The sequence below is a fragment of the Lactuca sativa genome, chromosome 9 (assembly GCF_002870075.4).
Source record: "Lactuca sativa cultivar Salinas chromosome 9, Lsat_Salinas_v11, whole genome shotgun sequence".
NCBI classification, from domain to species: domain Eukaryota; kingdom Viridiplantae; phylum Streptophyta; class Magnoliopsida; order Asterales; family Asteraceae; genus Lactuca; species Lactuca sativa.
The window spans coordinates 8,210,162-8,216,161 of record NC_056631.2 but is presented as its reverse complement, the minus strand read 5'-3'; positions in this window follow the sequence as shown (position 1 = coordinate 8,216,161).

Here is a 6,000-nt window from a genome sequence, read left to right as displayed (position 1 = left end):
TGGGGGTTGATTTGGACCTGACACAACTACTTGATGTTATTGTTGGTTGATACAGACCCGAGGATTGATATGGACCTGACACATCCATGTGATGTTATATTATATGTACGTTGTATGTGGTATTTTGGGAAGCCTACTAAGCTTTATGCTCACAGTTTATGTTTATGGTTTCAGGTACTTCCAGTTCAAAAAGAAAGGGCACGACGTGATGGCATAACATCCTCCCCATATGATTTATGCACTTAATATATTTGTACTCTGATGTTTTGGAATACTGTAATGATTGATGGTTTTTGGTGCAATCAATGAATGAAATTAATAGTTTTTGGGGCGTTACAAGTTGGTATCAGAGCCTTGGTTTGAGGGATTCGGGCATACTTTTGGGTGTGTCAGAACTCAAACTGAGGAATGATAGTTGTTCTTAATAAAAATGAATTTAAACTTTTAAAAAGGATTTGATTTAAAAAGAAGGGGTGTGATGTGTGCGATTATCCGAGCTCAAGTAAATGGTTCCCAAATCACCCATACCTATGTATTATGAGTATTATGCTTGATATGAGAATTGTATGCTATATTAGGGCTAATGATACCTTTATAAATCATATGATAGAATTTCTTGATTTGTGTGATGCCTTATAGCCTAGTGGAAATTGATGTTATGTATTGCTTGGAATTGATATCGGCTCATTTATTTGCTAAGTGTATGCTTTCAATGTTGTATACGGTTAGGATTGTATAGCCCTGAAATGATTGATTTAGCCTCATTTATTGTCCCTTGCTTGGTTGTGGACTTAGGGTAGAATCATCATTTGACAGTCTTTGTGATCATATTTTGTGTATAACTTGCATGCATATGGCAACTAGCGGTGTTGATTGAGGTTCTTGGTATTGTGAGTGGTGGGAGTTGATGATTCCTAGGAGAGTCTAGGATATGTATGTTGCATGGCATGGGATTAGTTTATGGTTTTAGTGTGCTAACTTAGAGGAATCATGATGACCTTGAGGAAGGTACATGTATGTGTGAAAGGTAGTATTGGGCCCATACTACTAGAAGCACATGACATGTATCAGAGATGAGTGCAAATATGGAAACTCTAAGGAGGCCTGTGTAGAGATGTCCCCTCAAGTCATTTGATGGCTGTTTGTATGTTGTGTTTTCAATTGGAGGATGGTGATGATTACTCGAGAAGATTATGGATTTGGTTCTGGTTCAACATCTGGCTCAGGCACAAAACCGATTGATAAGCATCTGCGTGAGTTTATTTCAGTTGAGGTTACTCGTGGTATCCTGGATGCTACCCCTGTGTTGTTCGGTACCATCAAAGAGGGGATTTTGGAGCTGATAGATGAGAGGATGAGGACTTTTCGAGCCGAAATTGTTGCGGGTCAGATTAGAGCTCGAACTCCCGCATTTCAGGAGTTCAAGGCTTGTGGAGCTCTTGAGTTCTTTGAGGTTAAGGACCCCATCTCTACCCGTCATTGGATTGCTGACATGGAGAATGTTCAACGTACGAGCTTTTACGCTGAGGGGGAAAAGGTAGGATTTGCATCCTGCCTACTAAGGGGCAAAGCACGAGATTGGTGGGAGGACGTTACTCGATTTGTTAGGACATCGACAGTGGCAGTGATGACCTGGGAGGATTTTGTTCAGAGATTCGAGAGTGAATTCGCACTGGCTATCGAGGTGTAGCAGCTGGTGACGGAGTTTTAGGACCTTCGCCAGACTACCGAGATTGTGGCGGAGATCACCGCCATGTTCCGAGAGAGGGCTATGTTGGTTCTGTAGTACACTGCGGATGAGGAGATGAATAAGACTTATCATGACATGTTGAGAGGTGACGTTAGGTAGTTTGTGAGCTTTTCAGGGTGCAATACCCTGAATGATATGATTGAGAGGGCCCGTGAGTGGGAGATGAGTTGGAGCTTCAGTCGAAGCGCAAGTCAAAGTAGGTGTGGATTATTATGGGCCAGGTCAAGAATCCCAAGTTTTATGATTCACAATTTCGCTACTAGGGACCAGCAGGGTCGAGGTGGCTGCAACAAGTGTGGCAAGCAACATAGTGGGGCGTGTCGGTTAGCGGGTTTGAGCTGTTATAGGTATGAGCAGACTGGCTATATAAGTAGGGATTTCCCCCAGAGCGTATTGATTTGCTTCCATTACAATCAAACTGGCAATAAAAAGGTTGATTACCCGAGATTGTTAGGAGGAGCTATGGTGGCGCCTGCGCTAGCCATATTGAGGATTGTTGATGGCCTCCAGGGCAAGGCAGAGGCTCCTATGGTGAAGAACAGGACATTTCAGTTGACCACCGATGATGCCCATGCAACACCAAATGTGGTTACGGGTATGTGTCTTACACTTATCTTTTATTTCTTTCTTTATTTCATGCTCATATTTATGCTTGATTCTATATATGGACCTTTTTGGTCAATAGTTTTGTAACACTCGGTTTCAAATCGTTTCATTATACGGAGTCATGGCTCGATTATCGGTTATCGTAAGGCTTAGAGCCTCGGAGGAATAAGGGAATTGTCCCTTTTCGGATATGGGTGTTATATATTAAGTAATTCGAGTGTTCGTTTGTGTTTTGGAGGCGAAGGATATAATCGCAATTTGGTAGCTTGGTCCTTTATGAATTTTGAGTTTTTGTTTGGGAATTTCTAAGGCAAGGGCGAGTTGATAGAAGAGTATGGTTTCTCGTCACTTTTTCGTGGATATAAAGTTTGTTAGAAACATACTTAAGACGAAGGAGTTATGGCCAATTGAAGTTCATGTTATTTGGATCTTGGTCGAGTACGCGGGGAATACTCATCAAATACGTTGGGCGTAATGGGTTAATGCATCGCGGGTGGTTCTGGAGTACGTTGGCGTACTAAGGGGTAAGCAGGCGTATTCCCTTTAGCTAGAAACCCTCATTTCTAGGGTTTACCCATATTTAAGCATCTTTTTTTCTTAATCCTTGACCCTTATCAACCTCCAAGCCTCTTAAACCCTAATATTTTACCCTTAGCCACCATATTGGAGTTCTTAAGCCTTTATGAGGAATCTTTGAGTGTTTTTGTGCATCTTGAAGAGTTTGGAGCTTGTTGAAGAATCATCCTTTGGATTGGGGCTTGTAGATCCAAAAGTTTCTCATATTTTGTAACCTATTGAAGCAAAAAAGCTCTCATGTTGGCATCTCTTTGGTTAGATATGCTTGGGGTAGTTTATGGCACATTTTGGTCCCTTTTGGTTTGTATTTATGAGTTTGAGCTTGCCGCAAGAGTTGGCCACTATATTTAGACGTTTTAGGCATCCCAAATGCATAAAAATGTGATCTTGATAGTTGATATCAACCCATGCATGTGTATTGGACTCTTTGATGAAATTAGTAGGTAAGAACTTGGATTTGGGACCCATTGAGCCATGCAAAAACTCAAAGTTATTGAATTTATGGATTAAGGCATGATTTGGGAGCTAGATTTGGGCATTGGACGTTTTGGCTTAAGGGATTAAGACCTTTCTAAGTTGGTTGTGGGTTGAGCAAGTACTAGGGGCGTACCTCCTTATATGTGGCAGGTACTGGGTATTTTGGGCATACGTTAAGCGTACCAACTGAGTACACGGGGCGTACTCACTCTGTCGAGTTTTTCTTGATTCGTTGACCCTTTGACCATAGGCTATTAAACATAAGTTCGATCAGGGTTCACCATTGAATAATTTGGTCCTTTTAGGATATTGGGCCTTCTCGATGTAGGCCCATGATGGATTGGGTCCCGACTTGGATATTTGAGCCCTAATGGGCCTTGTGGTTCCATTTAAGGAAGTTGGGCTTATGATGCTAGTAGACTGGTCTTTGGATTTTGGTAAAACAAGGAAAAGGGGTAAAATGGACTTTTACCCTGAAGATTGGTTTTTGGTCTGGAATTCTTGATTAGGTCGAGAATCAATTATTGATGAAGTATTATTTGTTAATGGCAGTGCTATGTTCCGGTAGCAACAGTTTGAATATTTGCTTATCTTGATTTAGGTGAGTCTTCCTCACTATACTTACAGATCGAAGGCACCAAGGCCTACCCAGTGGTTTATATATACTCTTACATGATAGTACGTTATTATGCTATAGTGATTTATTAGATATGTACCCTGGTATATAGGATGATGTTATGCTTAGTGCTCTGTAAGATTTGCCTGATTGTTTGTTGACTGTTTATATGTTTAGTTGTGTATATGTCGTCGTAGTGTGGGTGGGTTGAGACTGTACTTGTAACACCCTATTTCCAATACAAACCCTAAAATCTGAAGATGTGTTTTAAGTATTATTTTATTATGATATATGTATATATTAAAATAAAGAGTTTAGTGAAAAAGTGTGTAATTGGCATTATAATTTGTTTTGGAGGTCTAAAGGGTGCTTTCGGGGTTCATAGTGGAAAGAATATTTGAACATATGGCTAAAGGATAACCAATTGGGCTCGTTTTGTAGTTTGTGGACTTATATTAAAAATATTTTGTAGAGGATGGACTATTTACGTAAATTTGGATTTAATTTGAAAGAAAAAGAAGGAAGGTTTGTATATGTCATAATTGAGATATTGGGGATTAAAAAGGTAATTTATGGATTAGTTTTGCAAAAGATTCTCAAAGTGGAGGGTTGTTTGGTAAGTATTGGACCTAAATTGAAATGAATTCAAAATGTTGAGGGCTATAAGGGTAAATGTGACATCCCCAAAATCACGGCCAGAAAAGATCGTTTTAATTTATGCTTTTAAAATAATTTCAGAGTAAATCCATTGATTTAAAAGAGCTGTGGAATTCGTTCCCAAAACAAAATATGATAAAATAAAGTTTATCAAAACATTTCATCAAGAGATGCATTTTCATTATATAACAATATTTGGGATGTCATGTTCCGATAAACAGACCAAAAGCATAAACAACAAAAGATAGACCATACAACAGTTACATATAACAATTGGTCTAATACCAAAAGATCTTGATAAGTCATCAAACTTATGCTCTCGCGCCACTACCTGTAATACAACAAAACTGAGTGGGTCAGGCTTGGGAGCCTGGTGAGCATATAGGGTTTTCAACCCACAATAAATAATTATATTTAATTTCACCAACCAACAATAACTCGATTACCCATTCCCGTTATCCTCACTTTACGTCCCTAAAACAACATCTATCTCAAGGGACCTAATATAAGATTTTCATCGGGACGGACTTTACACCGAGGGGTTTCCTCAGCAATAAAAGTCCTAAGGCTACCATAAGGAAGATAGAGTAACCGGTGAACACATCGTTCACAACACCTACAGGTTATGAACCTGCTAGCGTTCCACATGACTGTCTAGAAAGAGTTTGTGGTCGTTATCCATACTCCGCTGAATAACTAGATCAACAACAACAACATCGAGGCCTCTCATTCGTTTATCACACATCAACTATCTACCCATGTTCTACCCAACATATTAGTAGATAAAAATATATATTTTTATACATAGTTTAAAACCTGTATAGCATTCTCATTCAATACATATTTCAAAACAACAGATGAGACACATACACATAACACGTATTTCATAGAGAATAAATCATATCTATGAGATATAAGAAAGTGAATATACATTCACACATATAACAACAACATATACGCATAACATGTATTTTGTATAAAATACTTCATAATTATGCGTTAGAAGAAAGTAACTACACACTCACCTTATTAGAAGATGATCGGACAACACTACGGCTCTAAGGGTAGTATTCTTCGGTGAAACTGGGTTCACTTCACTCACCGGGCTTCTTACGGGCAGAGCTTCGGCTCGGAAACTCTTTTCTTCACGGGATCTTCGAGCTTCGGGACTTGCTTCGAGTCTTGGGATGATACCGAGGCTTCAAGGGTATTTCTTTGCACGTAAATCGAGGTAATATGAGTGAGAGGAGAGAATTTGAGCAACCAAACTCGGCTGGCCCTTCAAATCTATTTATAGGGCAAAATTTGCCTTTGCCAC